The following is a 24,106-nucleotide window of genomic DNA, read 5'->3' on the forward strand; positions in this document are numbered from 1 at the left end:
ACCTCACCCTGAAGCAGTCTATCTTAAATGGATTTATTTATTTTGAAAAAACAATAGGTTCATCCTGACAACATTTTAAAACTACACTTCAACATCTTCTGTGCAAATACAGGTTAAAAATGTGAAAAGAACAAATTTAACTTGATAAGACTTCTAATGTAAAACAGAGTAAAAAGAGTCCTGTCCTTTGAAGAACGTCAGAAGGTCCCTCTACCCATGATGCTTTGTAGTAGCATTTTGTCTCACCCACACAGTTCTTTTTTATGAAAAGGTCAAGAATATCTAACTTTCCAATGATCACCTCCAGGAAAGGTGGGAGATGGGTGAGTCGTTTATGACTTCAATGAGGATTCCTACAATTTCTTGAACTAGGACATCAAGTAAGTAACCTTTTCCTTTAAGTTTCAACCTTTAATGATCCACCAGTGGCTGTTGGGCAGAAAGAAAGAAAGAAGCAAAATGTTGCAATAAATTATCCTATGTTAAACAAATATGCAAGGGTAAGTATGAAAAAAGTATGTATAATTATAAAAAAACATTGTGTGTGTATATATATATATATATATATATATATATATATATATATATATATATATATATATATATATATATATATATATATATATATATATATATATATATGTATATATAAAGATAAATATATATGCTATAATAAATAAGTAGATATATGTAGAGAAACATCCAATTTATATATATATATAGATATATATAGATACACACACACATAAAGTAAATTATTTACTATCCTCCTTCTATTTGAAGAGCTTTTCTTGAGAGTTTCCTGAATATATATGCTATAATAAATAAGTAGATATATGTAGAGAAACATCCAATTTATATATATATATATATATATATATATATATATATATATATATATATATATATATATATATATATATATATATATATATATACACACACACACACACATAAAGTAAATTATTTACTATCCTCCTTCTATTTGAAGAGCTTTTCTTGAGAGTTTCCTGACCTATTCTAGCTTCTGCTTGAGTATCAAGGTCCAAGTAATAATGTCTAGTGAAGGTGCATGTCAGGTTTTCCATGTTGCTGCTCTACAAATGTCAGCACTAGGAACATTTTGCACCCAAACACGGAAGCCACCTTAACTGTAGTATAGAGTGAGCTTTTGGCCTTCCTGGGAGAAGCTTATTTTCTAACTCATAATAGGGAGTGACACATAAAACGATTCAGCTAACAATAGATGATTTAAAGGCAGAGCATCCTTGTATGATGTGCGACCAAGTCATCAAAAGGGGCATTATATTTTCCGGTCATCTGGATGCCAAGTCTCGGAATTTTCAGCTTTCTGCTGTTGAGAAAATGTCTATAAATGGTGTACCCCATTCTTTGACGATGTCGCTCAGATCTTCGTCTAACATTAATTTGTGACTTTTTTCATAGTCTCTGCTACGGAAGTCTGCTTCAGAGTCCATTGCACCTAGTATATGCACTGCTGTGATTGACATTTTCCTCGTTAAAGCCTAGTACCAGATTGCTTGTGCTTCTATTGACAGTGCTCTCAATCGGATGCCTCGCCGCTTGCTGGCGCAGAACACGCTGGTCATATATCACCAGCTTGAATTGAGATTACATTGTTGGTTTACAGGCATGGAAAGAATGATTTAAGAGCTAGGTGGATTCTTCTCAATTCCAGATCGATATGATAACTCTGTTCCTTTTCCATCCATCGACTTTGGATGGTGAGATGATCCAGATGGCTCCTCATCAGATGAGATGAAGCATCTGTGACGATTATTTGCTGTATTTGTTTTTGGAAAAGGACCCCCTTATAATAGTTTCCCGCTGACACACAACAAGTTTAGAGATTGTTTTGCTGCAACTGAAAATGTCAGATCATCTTCCCATTTGTTGTATGCCTGACTCCATTGCATCAGAGCTCTCATATGTAGCCTTGCATTTAGGACAATGTAGATACCAGACACCATAGACCCCAGGAGCAATGTTATCTCTCTTGCATTCTGACTGACTGCATTCTTCAGAGTATTGCATTTCTTCCAGATTGATAATACTCTACTTCAAAGGATATACTCTTTGTTTTAGTGTATTCAGATTGCCATCTAAGTAGGTTAGTCTTTGAACTGGGAGCAGCTGAAACTTCTGATCATTTATTTGTTTGCTTCAGGTCTATTCTCACTTTTTGCTGGGTATTTGCTTTCAGGTGCCAATAATCAAGGTACGGATAAATGTCTATGCCCTGTTTTTTCAAGTGAGCACCAACCACTGTCATGCATTTCTAAAACATTTGTAGTGATGACTATAAGCCAACAGAGAACTCTGTGTATTAGTAGTTTTGGTGATCTACTACAAATCTTAGACATTTAAAGTAATGTGTTTTTTGGATCGTGAAAGTACACATCTTATAGGTGTAGCACATCCAATTGTTACTTTGTAAACGAGAAACAATTAGGTGTGATTCAAGCATTAAAAAGTTTTCTTTTTTTTTTTATTACCAATTTTTATTGATTTTATGAGAGACCTACAAAAAGGAACACTAGACCAGCAGTTTGCACAGTTATCAGTGCAAAGCAGAAGTATGATGATATTACACCAGCGAACATGACCTTGATATGCGAGGGAAAGACAGAGCAGCACCCACCCCAGGCCTCGGTTGTTCAACGAAAGTGTCAATCTTCTATCACCCCAACCCATTTACCCCACATTCTGCAAAACTTGTTCGAGAATCCTCTGGCCTCCTACCGGGGCTGTTCTTGCGCAGCGCACCAATCCACCCCCCTGCGCCAATGTGTCATGCTGGGAGCAGTCTAGTTTAGCCAGTTCACCGCAATGTCCCTCTTGGCCACCATCATGGCCATTTTTAGAACGAGTTTGTCAGCTAGGGAGCCATCCATCCCCTCGGTGATTCCCAGGAGCACATTCATTGGATTAAGAGGGACTTCCCAGCCCAGGACCTCAGTAAGCTCCCCTATCACTGATTCCCAGTAGCGTGTGACTGCAGAGCAAAGCAATACCTTGTGATAAAAATCAGCTTGTGGGTGATTGCAGCGGGGACAGGATGCATCTGCTCGGAGCCCAGCTTGGTGAAGGTGCAGCGGTGTGAGGTAGGCGGCACGGAGGTAGTATACTTGGACTAGACGGAGCCTTGCCAAGGCTGTGATTGTTTTGGGGGCCATTAGCGCATCCCTCCAGTCTTCATCCTCCAGGGACCTAAGCCATCCCTCCCATCTGTCTCTGAGCCGGGGTAGTGTATTGGGGGTGTTGTTTGTAAGGGAGCGATAGATACGGGAGATCCCCCCCTTCCCCAGGTTGCCAGTCATGATCTGGGCTTCGGGCGGGCTGTATTCGGGTAAGGAGGTACCCTCTGAGATATGAGAGTGAAGGGCATGACACAACTGTAGGTAACAAAAAAACTGGGAAGTGTGTAGGGGGTACCGGTTCTGCAAGTCTTGAAAGGAGCGTATGAGGTCCCCACCCCAGACGTCCCCCAATTGTGAGATCCCAATGAGGTCCCTTGCTCTAAAGCCAGATAGGTTGGTGACCTCCCGGAGCCAAGCACCCCACCACAGTGGGGTATATTGAGTCAGTTTATCCGACCAGCGGGTGTGGCGTAGAGAAGCCCGCCAGGCCACAGCACCCTATGTGTGACCTCGGGCAGGGTTTGGATGCTAGACAAACCTAGGACATGTAGTTCCAGGCGATATGCCGGATATGATCAGCCACGATTAAACCAGTCGTACAATGTGAGGAGCCGAGTAGCTAAATAATAAAGGTACAGATTTATCATCCCCAGGCCTCCATCGAAGAGCGGGATCCAGCACTGGGTAAGGGCCAGCTGGGGCATCTGACCTCCCCACAGGAACCTGGTGGCCAAGCTGTCAAAAGTTTTCTTTTTTGATGAAATTGTTTAGTAGACGTAAGTATAAAATTGGTCTAAATCCTTCTTTCGAACCTTTCTTTTTCATAAACAATTACCTTGAATACATGCCTTGACATTTTAAACTTTTTTCTGTCCTTTTTTTCAATAGTAATGCAGGAGTTTCTTCTCTTAATATTCTAGTTCGTATTTTGTAGATCTTGGTGGCACAGGCAGAGGCTTGTTTTTGAAGTGAAGGTAGTATCCCTGAGATACAATGCTTAGCATGCAACTATCTTAAATATTGAATGGAGATTCACTCTTCCAGATGAAACTACGCCGCTCCCCCACTGCAGTGGGAAACAGAGGGGAAGGGATTTAAGGTTGTCACTGCCTTCCCAATGAAGGTCTTCCCAAACTAGGTGTAGATGGTTTTGGGATACTAGTTTTGGATCTTGCCTGTCTTTTTTGATTCTGAAATGTTTGCACTTGCTGATATTGGCAGTAAGGCTGTTAGGGCCACTGAGGTGACCGAATCCTCCTTGGTACGATCTTTTGTCCCTGGGCTTAAACTACTTGAAGATTTGTTTATTTTTCTCCAGGCAAACTGTACGTAGGGTTTCTGCTTCATTTTTAACCTTCTGCATTTCGTCATCTGCATATTGGCGAAATTAACATAATCTGGCGAATGGCATGTTAGCCACCTTCAATTGTCTGGCTTTAAAAAAGATAAGTGAAGCCAAGAACATCTACTGATACCCACACCATGGCAATAAGAGGTGGATGCTAGATCTACTTTAAGTCCACTGCAGCGCTAATAATTTGGTTGGAAACCAGTGAATAAATAGCCTTGGTGGCAGTGTTTAGGTAAGTCATTTACTAACAACTTCATACAGTCAATTATCTCCCTTTTGTAACAGCTCGAAAGACCAGGGGCACTAGCATTTTTAGGGTGACCTGTAGCTGTACCACATACCTTTTTCCTGCCAAATCCAATTTTTTGCTTTCATTCTAAAGATGTGGCAGAAGATTCAAGGGCTAATGCATGTCTCAGTCTGATTGAGGCTGCTATTATAGAGACTGGCTTTAGGTCATTTCTTTTATTATTTTATTAGAAAATCAGAGTCTTGCTGTGGGGGTTTATATTTCTTTAAAAGCCTTGGAGTGGTTGATTTTCTTGTTGCAGGTGTTAAAACATTTTCTTGGGCTACAGCCAAAAGGCCCTCGACTAAAAGGAGCAGGGGTTTTGTAACTGCTCTTGGCTGAAGAGTCTTGAGGATAACCAAGGCTACTGGTTTTGAAATTTCAACTGGAATATTTAGTTTTGATGAACCACTAGCCGGGACTTCATGGAAAGCATTACTGTCATCCACAGGGGATGTATGAAAAGGGGATGCTGGTGGTGCTGTGTGGGACAAATGGTATCGTCTGTCTGAGAAAGGGAAGATCTTTATCACAATGGAAAGCTTTCAATTCTTTTTAAGGAGTATGTCTAGGTCAAAGGAGACAAGGCAGAGAAAAAGATGTTTTTTTTTTTGTTTGTTTTTTTTATAAATCTTTTTATTATTTTAAAGCAAAAGAAAAATAAACAGACATATCCGGTGCCATACATACATCCAATATTGACAGGGTGAATTGGTACAAAAAAACAGGATAGACGTAGAGCAGCAAATATACTCGAGAGGCACAATTAAGCACAAAACAAAATGTGCATCAGTATAATCGGTTAACAGTTTAGTTGCGGGTCCTCAATATCTTCCCACCCATAAAATCGAAACGGCAGGAGAATCATGGCAACCAGATACTAGAGGTTAAGGATCAAAGTCAGGATATTTCGCCAATATTACGAGTAAAGGACAGACTGAGAAAAAATGAAAAAGAGAAAAAACCATATGGGCGATAACAAAAAGAAAAACAATAAACCCATCCTCCCACCCTGCACCCCTGCAAACGGCTGTCGCCTAACCCCCAGTAGCAGCGTGCCTGTCGCCCCAACTAACAAGGTTCTAAAAAAAGAATCTACCGAAGTAGAGAAGAGAAGTGGAGGAGGGCATGTTCGTACAGGCTCCCGGTCGCCCCTCCCCCCCGCCAGAACCAAGGATCCCCAAAGTGAAGTCAAGAAATCTATCAGATAGCGAATATGTATCTCAACAAGGGGATCTTCAAACACCGCCCAGCCTTACTATAGCATAAGTTTAGCAGATCCCGTGCCCATCGATATTTGAGTCAAACCCAGTCCTTCGATCTCATCCTTGCCCCTCCCGATCAGACACATGAGTCCCCTCCGGATAAACCACCTCTTCTACAGGACAGTCCGAGTATGATGAGACTGTAATAGAACTCAATGCAAGATAAAGTAGTGGAACGATAGTGCCGTGAACATCGTCAGGTCCAGAGACCCCCTTCCCCGTTATGAACTCCCAGCGTTGAGTCGTCCGCCATCTTAGCGGCTCAGATGCAGAGGGAAGTGGCGCAGTTGTATTCCGATAACAATTATCGTCATAAGTTTCTGGAGTGAGAACATCAATTAGTCCTTCCATAGTCAGCCACGATCGTAGGTTAAACCATCCCTTGGTGGCATCAAGCTTGTGTACATCGTCCAAAACACTGGTCAAAGGCTCCGATACCTCACACGCTAGGGGGTCTATTTCCTTCATCAGAGTGGCCATATTGGGTGTCTCGGTTGTCGCTGTTTCTTGTAGTGGAGTGGGGTCCGGTCCAATTCGTTCCATCCCAGCCAAGCGCACCATCATCGTCTGACTGCGGTCTTCAACGAACACATGAATTGACTCAATGGCTGCCAACACAGTTCGTAGCGACGGTTCACCCACATTCCGTTCAACGACTCTTCGATCGGTGTCGATCATGATCGCTTCCCCGGGCAGGCTCGATGTCTCAGAGGGGTAGACGGGCGAATAGGGAACGGTTGATTGCAGAGGGAGACTTATCGGTTGTTTCGATAATATCCTAGGGCCGCCAACGCTGGCGGAGATCCAAACCCAGCGAACACCAGCGGGCCCATTACCGGGTCACCGGACAGGGCCCCCGTCCACAGCTGCAAGCGTTGAGTTGTCACCCCTCCTCCGACTTTCAGCAAGGTAGCCAACCGTCATCCACATCAATCCGATAAAGCGAGGAAAAAGATTTTTTCCCCCACTCCGGTAGACCGGACCCAATCACCCCACCACAGCCGATGTTGTTGAACTGAAACCCGGATGGGCCAGTACTCGAGACCCCGGCTTCTGGGCAAATCTAGGCCGCAAACTTCCACTCGACATATCTTCGTTAGCCGAGCAATTAGAGATCTCGGGAAAGCACCATTAATCTCACGGCAGGTTCATACACACTGTGGCTGGGCGCAAGGACAGGATAAATATCAGGATTTTCCGGCGGGAGTGAGAGGTCGGCGGAGCCGGGAGCCTACGTGGCCATCTTGGTTGCTAGCGTGGCTCCTCCATCAAAAGATGTTGTTTTTGATACCATTCTCAAAGGAGATAACTGTAGAGGACAAAGTCGTTCCTGAATTGGGTCGTCAAAAAGCATTATCAGAGTTATTGGTATAAAGGGTAGAAATTAAGAGTCCGGTGTTAGGGGAAGCCTCATCTTCTAAGACGGTTTGGTTACAGTTCCATTTGTATTTCTCATTAGAGATGATATTGGCGATGGTGGAAAGCGTGCCATTGGTGTTACTACAGAGGAGTGGGTAGGAGAAAGAGAAAGACACACTATTGGTAGTGAGTGTGATTGGGCATCTAAAGTAGAATGAGGAGAACCCACTATGATGCCTGGTGAATCCTCTCGATGACGTTTTCTTTGTTGACAAGGGTAATTTCAATGGTAAAACATGATGTTTTTCAAGAGTCACCAGCACTGTTAACATCAAACATTGATGTCTTGATGACATTGGTGAGTTAGCTCTCTGTTGATGACTCAATGCTGACAGGGATTGACGATTATGTTTATATGTTGATCTTCTTGTCTCAGACGTCGATATTCTCGACTTCAATGAAGCGATATGCCATGGAGATCGTTGACTTATGTCTCTATTACTGAGGTGGGAAGGTATTGAATCCACCACAGACAAACATGTTGGGTCTGAGGCTCTCGAAGTCGACGGTGATTTTCTTGACATCGATTACGAATGATCACTGGAGTGATAATTTCAATGGTGTTCACCTCTCTTTTTCTTTGAGGATCTCCCTCTTTGGGACTTCTTGTCAGAGCATAATTTTTTAAGCAGAACCCTTGAGAGGCTGTTGATCAAGCTGCTTCCTCTTCTACTCTCCTCTTCAACCTACACGTTTTTAAATATTCCACAAACTCTGATGACTCCCTGTTCTTATGAATTATTTTGGATATCTTTTGGCAGATATTTCAGTCTTTCACCATGTGAGGTAGAAGAAGACACACTACATAGACCTTGCGAGGGTGTGAGCCTGCCTTTTTTCTGCACAAGGGGGGGACACATTTTGAATAGAACAGGCATTTTGAGAGGAAATACTCCTTAAATGTGGAAAAACAACTATCTCAATCAACAGGCAGTTACTAAAGATGTTGAGTGGATAATAAATCTTGTCTCAAGGACTAGGATTTACCTTACTGTTTAACATCTACCTCACACCACTTGCTACTCTTGTTGAGTCTTCAGGTGTGAATGTGGTTTCCTATGCTGATGATACGCAGCTGGTGCTCTCCTTTAAAGAACAATCTACTGCTGCTTTTCACAGCTTCAAGAAGTGCCCGAAAAACATCTCGGTATGGATGAGAATTTCCTTAAACCTAACGCAGAGAAGACAGAAGTCTTGTTCTTCAGTCAGCAACGCATCCACCATCAATCCTCTGGTGGCATTCAGAGCTGAACCTGATCCAGCGGCCTATAGGAAATATGCCATAACCAATGCTACCCAACTCTATAACCTGCCATCTAAAATACTACTTTATCTTATGGACCCATTAATCCAACATGACATATTTGACCTACTGAATCAGGTGATCAAATTAATTCTATATACACCTTATTCACAACCTATATACATATTATATACAATCGCGATAAATGTTGACGTCATTTGAACAAAACCTAACTATTTAAATGACCACCATGGCGATGGCATCTAGCTAATAGTAACCTACGCTTCTGAATAACCAAGACCAGCTTGTTTCAAAAAGTAAGATTTTATTAACTAATTGTAGATAATTCAAAATATAATTTTATAAATGCAATTTTATTAGCAATATAGTAAGCATGTTTGCAAAGTATCATGAGAAAATATAGTTTAAGCAAGGAAATATAAATTTAGCATTTCTAAAAACCTAAGTCCCTAACTGAGCTAAATAAAATGGAAATAAGTAAAGTTCTTTGAGGAATCTTACGTGCTCCACGCAAAGTCCATCAGCACGACACCCTCATCGGAAAGTCAGAAAGCAGAAGCCAGCCCATCCCCAGGGCATGGACTTTTTATACCTTTCTATGCTAGCTAATCTAGGTAAAGGAAAATTTTCTGCAAATAACGATGTCTCATTGGACGAACGGTGACAAGTGACATGTCACCTACATTTCAAAACTTCCATTCGGTCATATTCTTTGGGACCATTGTCTTTTTTGTACGAGTTCCAAAGCTTCCTTGGTTTGCAACAATTTGAACAAGAGTTCTTACTGACTCCATTGCACTTCCGCGGATGCCAAGTTAATAAAAGTGTTCTTTTCTACCGGTTTCTGACCTTGGCCACGACCGCCAGAATGATGACAACACATCATCTTTGCTGAATGAATGCATTTTTGATGGAAAGCTTTTTCTTTCTCAGAGACATCTCATGCTCCTTGCAGAATTAAATTCATCGTTTAGCAAACTCGAGCAAACTAGGCCCAAAAGCAGGCAACTTATTTTTCTAGTACAAAACAAACACAAGGAAAGTATTAATGTAAGAATTGTCATTTATTCTGTATCCACCCTTCATTTACTAATTGATTAACCCACCCAATTAGTCTAACGTTACCTAGCATCAAGCAACATATAAGCAGCATTTTATATCTAGCAGTCTTCATGATTCCATGAAACCTTATGTGCACCTAGAATAGTAGAAATGACATCACATAGACAAGGAAAGCAAAATAAGCACATGCTCTTTAAAATTTGCTGCGGTTTAATATGACAAAAACGAAAACGACAAATTAATTTATTATTTTTGCACGAACAAAAGATGCAACATTTATGCACGTTTATGAGCACACGTGTTACCAACCCCATGTGTAAATTTTAATCTAGGTTGTGTTAACAAAACACACCACAAAACGTTAGTAATATTATTTATGTTATGGAAATGTGACTTCACGAGTTTAAACAGAATTCTGTTTTCTATCTCGCTCCATCAACTCCCTCATCTGGTGATTAACAAATCACCACACCACCACCCAAAATTTGGAAATTTAAACTTTCTGAAAAATGATTCAAATTCATTTGTGTCAGTATTTCTAAAAATCTGTTTCTACAAAATCCTTGCAATTATCATAACGGGCTCTATGTAATTCCTGCAACTCAATCTCCCTCTCCTCTTCTTTCTTGAGTTTATAAATTCTTTTCTTTTCTTTCATTTGTCTCTTTCTCTTATGCAACAAACAACCAATTTTTGTCAAAATGAAAATGAATATTATCACAATCAAAGGTGCCAAAATCTTGCCAAGAACTGAACTTCCAATATCATGAAACCAATTTTTGATTGATTGGAATCTTTTTGAAAGTCTTTCTGAAAAATCTTCTTCTTCTAACGGAATTATTTCTGAATGCATCTCTGTGATGTTTTTAATGTACATCTCAAGGTTCTTACTTTCATCAGGGATATAGGTACAACAATGTTGCACATGTAATATGCCACAGACTCCTCCCTCTTTTGCCAGGAGTATGTCTAAAGCAAGACGATCTTGAATCACCATAGATCTAATTGCAATGACCTCAACGTTTACTAATTGGAAACCATCAGCTGTATCTGTTGATAATCTGTCAACAATTGTGGACAATTTTCTGATTCTTCCTGAGTTCAAGGTTATACCTACAATGGGTATTACTGCTTGGAAAATATCTCCCATTACTTCTGTAAAAGATTCTCTTTTAACTCTATTTACATGATTATGAATTTTGAACAAACCCTCTGAATCTCTGTCAACATGAAATATCTTAGGAAACACAATCCCAACATAACAAGTTCCGTACCAATGGTCCGGAAGATTATAATAAGCCTTGTCACCACACACAAAATAAATCCCAGGGAAAATTGGATCTTTTCCACCTTTGAATCCCCAACCTCCCATGATCTGATATGTATCTTCACAATTACTCGCACCCACAAAGTAATTATCAAAAAGGGTATTGTCTCTCCTAATGCAAAGCTTACCACTAATTGGTTTGTCTATGTGAATTGCAACATTATCAAGCATTTTGCCATTAAGCTTCTCATCCTCTTTCTGCCAGAACCTGGATTTAGTCTGCTTGACTATCTCATTTCTCTTGTAAATTGCTCTCCTTTCTTCAACCAGGTTCAAAAACTTCTTTCCCTCAGCACTTAGTTTGCAGGTTAAATTATTCTTGTAAGCATACTCATAAGTAAGTTCATTAGTAACAAGGAAAAATTCCCTCATCTGTTTAGCTCTCTTATGCCTATTCAAAGCACCCTCAATTTTTAAATTAGCAAAAATCTCGTCAAAATCTGAATAATAGTATTCTAAACGCCCAGTCTGATAGAACAAACTGGCTAATACACTACATGTCACACCATATGTAAGAGGAAGCATATTGTATGTCACTCCCTCAGAAACAGAAGCAGGTAACTTGACACAGACATAGCAGTCTTTTGCATCCATTACCTTGACATATTCACTCAAAAGCTTTGTGAATGTATTGCTTGAAAAATCACTAATTGAATTATCCTGATGAATGTTAGGTTGATGATCAATAACTTTGCCAGTTGCACTATTTTTGTTTTGACTAACTGAAGCTTTGCTTGTCATATTGGCTTTGTGAAAATCTTTGTTATATTCAAATGGAATAATAACAGCTAAAACTACCCAGAGCAGAATTAAAATGAGCAGACACACCAGAGTCATCTTACAGCATCTCTTAAAAATAGAACATCTTGAAGTACTTTGTTCCATAACGTAAGGCATCTTTGGTTAGTTTTGCCTTAAAAAGGAAAAAATTAAAACTATTTAAAAAAAAATTTTAACTAAAAGAAATATTTACACCCCCCTTTTAAAATAATTGTTTTTTTTTTATTTTTTTTTAAACCCTAACAGTATTTCTTCGACCTTATGTCACAAATCAATTTTCTCCAACTAAACAACTTTTCTTCGACGTTGTGTCACCTAACAAGATTTCTTCGGTCTTTTGCCAAAAACTAAAAACTCAAAATCCAATTAAAATTTCTGTACTTCAATCATTGTCACTGATTTCTTCAATTTTTTCCTCTTCTTCACTACTATCGTAAATGTCAATAACAGGTGGAATTACTAGATAAGTCCACTCAGGTGATTTGTATTTTTGATTTGGCCTTACAATCCTCTTTCCTTTTCTTGTCACAACTTCAATTTTTCTTCCAACTCCAACTTCCTTTTCAGAATCCTTTTGACTACTGATTTCTTCTACCTGGTCCTTTGGTTTCTTGATCAACCTAACTCTCAATCTTCCACCAGGCCAGTAATCTGCTTTTCTCACAAACTTTCTCTTTGGTTCTGAAGTTTTCAACTCAGACTTCCAAGATCTTTTCTTTGGGCTTCTATTTTCACCATCCACATCACTTTCTCCAGTATCACTGTCTGAAACTTCAATTATTGACTCAGGAACTTCTCTATTCGGCAGTTTCACTCCTTCAGGAACACTTTGTCTTCCATCACTGGTACTCGGCAATTCGTCTTCCTCCTCCTCTTCAATTACCTCCAACTTCCCAGATTCTGGACTTCTGTTCCTTACTTCAGAGCTTAACTTCTGCTTTTCGATACTCTCCTGGTCAGAAATTTCTTTCGGTTCAGCCTCACTGTCTTCAATGGAAATTACTCCATTAATCTTCTTGACTGACTCCTCAGTCGTTTTTCCTTCTGATAGATTCTCTTCTTCTCCAGAATCTATTTCAATTATCTCAGAACTTTTTCTTGTCACTAATCCTTCATTCACAGACACAGGTTCGAGATGTCGACTTCCCTGTCGATCTTCAGTCTCTGGATTTGTTTCACCTTCTACTTCTGAATCAGAATCGTCTGTAGTATCACTTTCTACATCAGAACTCTCAGGAGTAGGCACTGGAATGGTATGACTAGGATGTATCCACCTTTTCAATCCTCTGCATTTCACTGCATTTGTAGTAACCAGAATTACTTGTCTAGGCTTCTGCCACCTAGGAGCCAAACAATTTCTTCTCCGATGTACTTTTGTTCTGACCCAATCACCAGGCCTCAAATCATGTGTTAGAACTTTCTCATTTGATTGTGCTTCAGTTCCCACCTGATTAGACACAGAAGTCACTATATCAGATAACCTTTTACAGTAATCCAAAATAGCACTGTCATTTATACTCAACAATTTGCCTACAGGTACAAAAGCCTGTCTCATGACTCTTCCCATCATGAGGACTCAAACCTGTCTTTTTATCAGGTGTACTTCTCAATGACATTAAAACAAGTGGAAGTGCATCAGTCCACTTTACAGCTGTCTCTAGACACATTTTTCCAATTCTGTTTTTAATTGTTCCATTAATCTGCTCAACCACCCCAGATGCCTCTGGTCTGTATGCACAGTGTATTTTCTGCTCAATGCTTAATGCCTCACATATCAGCTTCATCAGTTTGTTATCAAAATGGCTTCCTCCATCACTCTCAATAGTGACTGGAAAACCGTACCTTGGGATGATCTCTCTCAGCAGCAATTTTGCCACTGTGATTGAATCACAATGTCGTGTAGGAAATGCTTCCACCCATCTTGAAAACAAACAAACAATTACAAGAACATATTTCAAACAATTATGTAGGGGCATTTCAATGAAATCCATCTGCAATCTGGTAAAAGGACCACCTTCTCGACCAATTATCCCTGTACCCACAACTGATTTTCTGTTTGGGTTCATTTGTTGGCATGACAAACACCTTTGACAAAAAGACTCTGCAATCGTTCTGAATTTAGTGTTGAACCAAGTCTCTCGGAAAAGTCTGATCATAGAATCTCTTCCAAGGTGAGCCGGGCCATGATACAATCTGGCCATATCAGCAATCAAACAATTTGGTAAAACTACTCTGCCATCTTTATAGACCCACACTCCATCTTCATCACGTGGTCTACAATCTGATCGCAACCATAGATCTTTTTCCTCATCATCTGCTTCATTTTGCAAATCTCTGATCTCATTCCATGTTTCTACCACTGTTGTTAGCATTAATGAATTTGAATCAGTTTCTTTACTCTTTTCCCGATTGTATGCACAACCTTTTCTTGCACAGTATTTTGCTGTCTCATCTGCATAGGCATTGCCTTTTGAAATATAATCTACTCCTTTTGTGTGTGCAGCACACTTTACAATTGCGATTTCTTTCGGCAACTGTATGGCTTCAATTAATCTTTTGATAAAGACTGCATTTTTAATTGGTGAGCCTGCTGAGGTCAAATAACCTCTCTGAGACCAGAGCTGTCCATAATCATGTACAACCCCGTATCCATACTGACTATCAGTAATGATGGTAACTCTTATATCTTTTGATATTTCACATGCACGAATCAAAGCAATCAATTCAGCCACCTGTGCTGAACGAATTCCTTCAAGACATGATGCTTCTTCAACATCTGCAACTGTACAGACAGAATATGATGCTTTCAAAACACCTCCCTCTGTCCTCAGACAGGAGCCATCCACAAAGTAGACAACATCTGATTCAGGCAAAGGTACATCTTTAATGTCCTGCCTTGGTTTGGTGCAAAATTCCATAACATCCAAACACTCATGTCCTACTTCATTTTCATCAACTATTTCAGAATCAGGCAGTAATGTAGAAGGATTCAGATTTAAACACCTCGAAATAGAAACATTATCTGCTCCCAGTATGATTTTCTCATACTTTGTCAATCTGCTGCTTGTTAAATGTTGAGTCTTACCTCTTGTCAATAATATTTCAACTGAATGAGGCACAAAAACTTTCACAGGAAATCCCATTATGATTCCTTCACTCTGCTCAAGACTGACACTTGTAGCTGCAACTGCTTTCAAACAACCTGGTAATGCTTTTGCAATGGGATCAAGAACTGCAGAAAAATATGCAATAGGTTTCTTTAGATTCCCATGTCTCTGAATTAGCACAGACAATGCACATCCTTCTCTCTCACTGCAATACAGTTCAAAATCTTTCTCATAATTCAGCATGCCCAAAGCAGGAGCTTGACATAAGCTCTTTTTCAGGTTCTCAAAAGATTCCATCTCAGCCTCATTGAGAATAATTGGATCTTTCACATCAGATCTTGTTAGTCTCTGTAGTGGTTTCGCAATTACCGAAAAACCACTTATCCATTGTCGACAGTAGCCAACCATTCCCAAAAACATTCGAACCTGTCTCTGTGTTCTGGGTGGTTGCATTGCTTGAATCATTTTAATTCTCTCAACTGTCACCTGTCTTTTTCCCTTTGCAATTCTGTAACCAAGATATTTCACCTCTTGTTTGCAAAACTGTAATTTTGCTGGAGACACTGTGTGTCCCTCATCTGCAAGATGATTCAAAAGTGTTATTGTGTCTGTCACACAATTCTCTCTCGTTTTAGCAGCTATCAACAGATCGTCGATATACTGTACCAATGTAGACCTACCAGGTAAGTCCAAATTTTCCAAAGATCTTTTCAACAGCTCATTAAAGATAGAAGGACTCTCTGTATACCCCTGTGGGATTCTACACCATGCGAGGGTCCTACTCTGGAATCTGAAAGCAAAAATTTCCTGACTCTCTGGATGTAGAGGAACCGTAAAGAATGCATTGCAAAGATCAATGACAGTATACCATTCAGCATCATGTGGAATCTGATACAAGATCACTGCTGGGTTTGGAACCACTGGACAACATGGAACCACGATTTGATTAACTTTTCTTAAATCCTGAACTATCCGATACGTTCCATTCGACTTTTTAATTCCCATAATCGGTGAGTTACAAGAGCTACTCTCAATTTCTTTTAAGACACCTTGTTTAATGAATTTGTCAATCACAGGTATGACTCCCTCAATTGTCTCTGCTTTCATTTTGTATTGAGGTATATTAGGAAATTCTATTCCCTGCTTCAGTGTAATTTTGACTGGATCGACATGTTTCATCAGACCCATCTCATTCCCAGTCAAATCCCAAATTTCAGATTTTACTGTTTCTTTGAGTTCTTCTGGCAGATTTTCTTTTTCAAATGCAGGAAACAATTTTGTTTCCTCTGTTTCCATTAACATCATTGTCAATCTGTACAAGCCATCTTCTTCCATTGTTTGTAATTCTACTCCTTCAGGAGAACAATATATTCTGCAATTCATTTTACACAATATATCTCTGCCCAATAAATTCACCGGACTACTGTTACAAACCACAATTCTGTGTTTGTCTTTGAAATTTCCAATTTCAACTGGTACTGGATCAGTCAAATCAGTCCTGATTTGTTGATTACTTACTCCTACTACTTGGATGGTATCCCCAGAGAGAGGTAGGTTTTCAATTTCCACTGATCTAACAGTAGAACGAGTAGCACCAGTGTCCACTAGAAAAGTGATGTCTACATCATTAACTTTCCCATTTACAAATGGACCAGACTGATCTACCTCAAGAGTGGCTCCAACAACACACTCTTCCTCCTCTCTCGGGCACCGTCAGTAACAATCATCTGAATCACTCTCCTGCCCTTCTGTTAACAAAAACTGTTGTGCGGTATTTTGCACTCTCTGCCTTTGTGGTTTTATTACCTGATCTTCTCCTTGAAATCCCACACCTACATTATATTTCTGTGTTCCCCCACAATTTGGAAACGGTGCCTGAGGCAATTGATTTTTACGGTTATTCACTTGATTCACCTGTTGCTGATTTACCTGTTGCTGCAACTGTCGTTGAAGACTCAATTCGTTTAAACTCTGTTGCAACTGTAGCTGTTGCTGCAGGTCAACATCATTCTGCATCTGTGGATTTAATAATGGGCTTTTTAAATTTCTAGGCGGTTTCTTGCACTCGTCTTTCCAGTGTCCAATTTCGCCACAATTAAAACAAGGTAATCTTTGTTTCATCTCTTCAATTTTTGGATTAAACTTTCTCACAAAAGTATTATTTTTAAACTTTCCTTGCCCTTGGTTCGGATTTGTAGTTTGCACAAAATTAGTGTTTTTATTACCAAGGCTGGCAATCTGTTGCTCAGCCACTTTTACCTGAGCCCACATGGCTTTTTCCTTGAGCTTCTTTTGTCTGACTTCCAGCTCATCACTGCAGTATTTTGCCTTTCTCAAAATGTCATCAACAGATAGTGCTTGCCATCCGACAATACTATTTCTGATCATATCTGCAATTTCTGGTTTTAAACCATAAACAAATCCGTAGACAAAATGACTCATATCCTTCTCGTCTAATTTTTCATAGCCACTGTATTGTTTAAAATTCAACAGTAACCTTTCATAAAACGAATGAACTGATTCTTTTGTTTCCTGGTTTGTTCTTTCTATTTTAACCCAATCAACTTCTTTTGGTGGAATTTTGTTTTTCAACCAGTAAATCACTTTTTCGTAGAAATCCATTACAAGAGGATTTGGAGCACCTGTTTCCTTAACCCGATCAGGTTCCGTTTTTGGCCAACTTATGGATATTTTACATTCTGTCCAAAGATCTGATGGGACAACTATGTCAAAAAATCCATCCAGATCAATCCACAGAACTTTTGAGACTTTGATAAACCTATCCACTTGCCTATACCACTCCACTGGCTTTTCCCTCAGTTTTGGAAAATCATTTGTGAACAGTAGTATGTCTTGTCTTGACCATGGAACATGAACATATCCTCCACCTGCAATCTCTCTCATTGGAAATTGTTTTGACAATTTTTCCAATTTCTCATCTTCCTTCTTTTTAGTCCATTTTACTCTCCACTTATTCAGTTCTCCTAATTTTTTAATGTACACAATCAGATCTTTTATATGCATTATTCTTCCCATAGAATTCAAACTTTCAATATCGCTTTCTGAAAAGTCTAATCTGTAATGTTTTGCAAAATTCTTCTGTCTGCTCACATCAATTTCTAGTTCAGCTGCCAGTTCTTCCAACTGATCATATTTGTTTTTTGTTTTCCATTGCATACTCTTACAAATGAACAGTAGTTCATCATCTCGATAATAATTTAGACTATCAGGACCAATCGTACCAATTATTAATTCCTCAATATTTGCTTTTAATTTTGCAACATCAAGTTTAGGTTTGGTCACCCTAACTTCAGGACTCTCAGCATCAGATTCTGCACCCATCGGTGTTTTCGGAGATAAATCCTCATTAAAAGTTAAATCAGGCATTCTCGATCTTGAAGAGTTTATTTCAGATAAGTCTGAATAAAAATTTTCAGCAACCTTCTGGATTTCTGCATTTAAAGGAACAGTTAACCCTGTCTTATTAGTTTCTCTTTGTTCAAAAACAGGCTGAACAGGACCAATAGTTACTGGAACTGTCACAGCTTCCATGCTTTTTGTTATTTGTCGAATTAATTCTTCTTTTGATCGTAAATACTCAGAAGAATCAACAGCCTCAACATTTCTTGTTTCTCTTACATAATTTTTTGGAGCTTCCCTTGCTCTTGGAGTCGCTGAAAAATATCTACCCTCATTACGAACATTTTCAAATTCTGGTCTTTTTGGAGTTTCAACAATTTCACAATTATTTGGATAAAGTTTCGGAGCTTCATTCATTGGAGGTGCACTTGGTGAAGTTTCTGTAGAAACCACCGGAGTAGACCATGACCTAGGAGGCCTAAAAGGCTGATTCCTTTTATCTGTAGTGTATATTTCTTCTAAAACTGCATCTTCTGATTCACTTTCCAAAGGAGCACTATTTCTTTTTTCAGTTTCTTTTCCACTAGGAGAACCTGAAACCATTTTTCTAATTACAAAAAGTCCCTCACTCATGTTTCCCTTTCTCCACATTCGCATCCTGTCTTCATGTGTCTCTCTCTTCCAAATTGGAGGTTTAGAAGATCTTTTAATTCCATTTGCTTCCCTTTGTAATTGGTACATTTCATCTTCCCACTCAACTAAAGCCTCAAATTGAGTTGGTCTCGGCTTGGGTTTAAGAGCATTCATTTTTTCTCGTAAATTTCTCAAAACCTTTACATTAAATGAACCATCATCAGGCCATGCTAAGACACCGTCATCCTTTGTATATTGTTTCCAAGCATCAAACCACAAAACAGTATGATAACCATATTCACCTTCCATATACGCTGCAGGTGTTTTATACTTGTGAAGTAATTTACCACCTCGCGTTTCAATTTTCTTGTCAGGCGATATAAAATTTTTAAGTTTCTGAAATAACGTTGGCTTTTTCTCAACGTGTTTAAAATGGTAACTCATCTTTACGAGTTAATTCCAATTAACAGAATTGTTCGCAAAATATTTCCGGGATGTTCCGCTAAAACAACCAATCCGTGCGCGAAACACACCAACAGGCCAATAAGGGTTTAGCTACGTCACTTTTCTACTCAACCAATAAAAATGAAGATTTTCTGAAAAACCAATCGGCTTACAGTTGGTCAGAGACTTAAGAACCAATCAGAGCACAGCTTGTGACGTATGTCACCCAATCCCAGCGCGGCTCTGTGACGTACACAGCAGCTGCGGTTTCTCGCTTCTCACTCCTTGCGCTTACCCCTCCTTCACAAAATCTTTTCACAGCGCCATTTTGAGAACGCTTTCTCAATATAAATTAATTTTTAACAATGACAATAAAGACTCATCTGACTGTTTCTCTAATTAGGATAGTTTGCATGCATTCAAGTATTCACAACTCGGAATAGTCGACACTATTCTCATAGAATAATTTTCAATTGCCAGTAGAGCAACTTTTACTCTACCCTTCTATCGAGTAAAATATGAACTCATATCCCTCTGAACGCACAACTAAGTGACTGCTCGAAAGTTCCACTTGAACATACCTTACAAAACAATCACGCACTTTCACACTAAAAATCCCTAACTTCAAACACACATGAAATCCGTACAGGACTCTCACCTGTTTATAGAAATCATGCACCGTTAGCAAAATAATGCCGTTATCCTTACAGGACTCTCACCTGTTTCTAGATATAAAACACGTACCCCTACAGGACTCCCACCTGTTTATAGGTAATCATGTACCGACGTTACCTTACCCTTCACTCAAGCTCGAATATAACTAATACTCTTATCACAGTGAGTTTTACAACAGGCGCTTTGTCCCTATTCTCATGCTGCTCTAATTTCTTAGTTAATCCTCACTATACAAGATTCACACCTAACCCTAAAACTGTGTTGCACGACCACAACACGGTGTTGCACGACCACAACACGTGATACACGACGATATCACTTGTGATACACGACGATATCACAAACAGATCAGATGTCTTGCGTGACTACCTTCTCATCACACAATCTGTACTGGTACAATTCACGTATAGCACGAAAACTAACTCAACATATGTTAAACATCGATCCTATTTCTATACCATAACATATCAATAACACCTTAGTTATCCCTAGCAACGCCTTGGTTACCCTTAGCAACCATCAATTTCTGCTACCAGAAGAATTGATCCAGCGGCCTATAGGAAATATGCCATAACCAATGCTACCCAACTCTATAACCTGCTATCTAAAATACTACTTTATCTTATGGACCCATTAATCCAACATGACATATTTGACCTACTGAATCAGGTGATCAAATTAATTCTATATACACCTTATTCACAACCTATATACATATTATATACAATCGCGATAAATGTTGACGTCATTTGAACAAAACCTAACTATTTAAATGACCACCATGGCGATGGCATCTAGCTAATAGTAACCTACGCTTCTGAATAACCAAGACCAGCTTGTTTCAAAAAGTAAGATTTTATTAACTAATTGTAGATAATTCAAAATATAATTTTATAAATGCAATTTTATTAGCAATATAGTAAGCATGTTTGCAAAGTATCATGAGAAAATATAGTTTAAGCAAGGAAATATAAATTTAGCATTTCTAAAAACCTAAGTCCCTAACTGAGCTAAATAAAATGGAAATAAGTAAAGTTCTTTGAGGAATCTTACGTGCTCCACGCAAAGTCCATCAGCACGACACCCTCATCGGAAAGTCAGAAAGCAGAAGCCAGCCCATCCCCAGGGCATGGACTTTTTATACCTTTCTATGCTAGCTAATCTAGGTAAAGGAAAATTTTCTGCAAATAACGATGTCTCATTGGACGAAGGGTGACAAGTGACATGTCACCTACATTTCAAAACTTCCATTCGGTCATATTCTTTGGGACCATTGTCTTTTTTGTACGAGTTCCAAAGCTTCCTTGGTTTGCAACAATTTGAACAAGAGTTCTTACTGACTCCATTGCACTTCCGCGGATGCCAAGTTAATAAAAGTGTTCTTTTCTACCGGTTTCTGACCTTGGCCACGACCGCCAGAATGATGACAACACATCATCTTTGCTGAATGAATGCATTTTTGATGGAAAGCTTTTTCTTTCTCAGAGACATCTCGTGCTCCTTGCAGAATTAAATTCATCGTTTAGCAAACTCAAGCAAACTAGGCCCAAAAGCAGGCAACTTATTTTTCTAGTATAAAACAAACACAAGGAAAGTATTAATGTAAGAATTGTCATTTATTCTGTATCCACCCTTCATTTACTAATTGATTAACCCACCCAATTAGTCTAACGTTACCTAGCATCAAGCAGCATATAAGCAGCATTTTATATCTACCAGTCTTCATGATTCCATGGAACCTTATGTGCACCTAGAATAGTAGAAATGACATCACATAGACAAGGAAAGCAAAATAAGCACATGCTCTTTAAAATTTGCTGCGGTTTAATATGACAAAAACGAAAACGACAAATTTATTTATTATTTTTGCACGAACAAAAGATGCAACATTTATGCACGTTTATGAGCACACGTGTTACCAACCCCATGTGTAAATTTTAATCTAGGTTGTGTTAACAAAACACACCACAAAACGTTAATAATATTATTTATGTTATGGAAATGTGACTTCACGAGTTTAAACAGAATTCTGTTTTCTATCTCGCTCCATCAAACCCACCACCAACTCCGGTGGATTCAGCCAGAAATCTGGGATTTAAATTTGCCAAAGACATTTCTTTTAAGACACAGGTGTGTCACTTCTTGGCTATGTGCTTGTGAAAATTAAGAGCCATGAGAAAATTCTTACGCTTTCTGCCGGCGGAATGCCGGAAGACTATAGTCCATGCACTGGTGACTTCTCATCTGGACTACGCTAACAGCTTGTACATGGGGATGCCTGCTTTTCTTGTCCGCAGGCTTCAGATATTCCAGAATGCTGCGGCTAGACTGATTCAGCGGGTACCCCTTCGACATCTTATCTCCCCCCACCTCAGACAGCTCCACCACTTCCGGTTTCCAGGAGGATTGAGTTCAAGTCACTAATTTTGGCCTTAGAGCTACCAGAGACCCGGCTATCTCAGGCAAAGGTTGCAGATTTATCATCAGGAACGTATTTAGAGATGTAACCATTGTAGATTTCTGCGGGTTCCATACTTTTTTAAGGCCCGGCTAGGTGTCAGATCCTTTGTAGTGAAAACAGCGAAATTGTGGAATGCTATGCCAGCTCATTTTCGCCGGTTTGAATCAGAACCAGATTTTAGGAACGCGTTAAAGACCTGGATAGTCACCCAGTCATAAGTGTCAACCACAACCCCTCGTTATAATGCTACTAGCGCCGGGATACCTCCTCTGAGGTAGCCGTGCGCTCTAGAAATGTCATTATCATTATCATATAACCTCTCCCCAGTGACACTAAGGACCTTATCACGATGTCAGGCAGACTTGTGTCGGCCTGACACCATATCGGTATGGGAACTGCCCGACCATTGGTTGGCGATTCTGCATACCTAATTACAATGCAACCACAGTTGGTACGGTTGCAAACTCCCATTTCCCTATGGGAGCTTGTGCTGTGGCAGTAAACCAGCCATAGCTCGAGCTCCCATAGAGAAATGGAAATTAGTGTGAATCCCGGCTCACCTCACAGTGCCTGCCACATGGTGCAGGGATTCACAAGGGGGCACCATAGGTGCCCCCTCGGCCCCCAACAGGAGACTGCAGTGTGAAGGGGGGCCCCAAATGTCGCTTTCCGACAGGCTTTTAATATCGGAAAGCCCTACATGGGAAGTCTGATGAAAACCGACATTGTAATCCCAATGGTGAGAATGCCGTTTAATGGGATTACCTGCAGGTCTCGGACTGGCCGACTGGCTCCTTGAGCCCATAGAAATCCATCCGGGATGACCGACCGGTTTCAGTTTCATCTGCCTGCATTGTAATACGGGGTGGAAACTGGAACCGCGATGAGGCTCGGAAAGCCTCTGACGCTCATTGTAATCGGACCCATATTGTAGAAGAGGATGTTTAATGTATTTATATATTTTGATATCCTCAGCCCTATGTGCCTGGGGTTCTCTTTCCCATTAAAGACTGTATTATCTCCCCAACCTACATTAGTATTTCACCTAAAAAAGAAAAATATGTGTACCTAAGATTTGAAGCCCTAGCAGAGTGAATAAAATAATAAAAAAACATGCATAGCTGATGGCGAAGTGTGGAATTTTGAGATTATGGTGAGATTTAGCAGACAAAATGATTAGTCAAACGGAGTTGTATGGAGGAAATTTTTCAACGAATAATGAGGCAGAAGATGTCATAAATATTTTGGGGTAGAAGGCAAGAAACACAAGGTAGGTCACTAGATGCACTCTAATGCATCAAATATAACATCAGTTTTTTTTTTTTACAGTTTTATATAGGCAAACTCGACCCAAACGTATTTAACTGCTTTACATAAGCACTATTTACATTAAACTAGGACACATTCATTGTTTGTAGGCATGGGGAGATTAAATGATTTACACAGAATCACAGGTTGTTGACATAGGCTAGGTTGGTGAGTAAGACTGAGGGGGCGTAAGCTTCAGA

The 24,106-nt window shown here is 39.6% G+C and overlaps 1 protein-coding gene across 2 annotated transcripts in view; it reads right to left on the bottom strand.

Annotated features, from left to right (window-relative positions):
* The window catches only part of PHYHIP (phytanoyl-CoA 2-hydroxylase interacting protein), a 268,673-nt gene that overhangs the window by 108,419 nt on the left and 136,148 nt on the right, over positions 1–24,106 (bottom strand). The gene's annotated exons all lie outside the window — the stretch shown is intronic.

The sequence above is a fragment of the Lissotriton helveticus genome, chromosome 11, assembly GCF_964261635.1.
Source record: "Lissotriton helveticus chromosome 11, aLisHel1.1, whole genome shotgun sequence".
NCBI classification, from domain to species: Eukaryota; Metazoa; Chordata; class Amphibia; order Caudata; family Salamandridae; genus Lissotriton; species Lissotriton helveticus.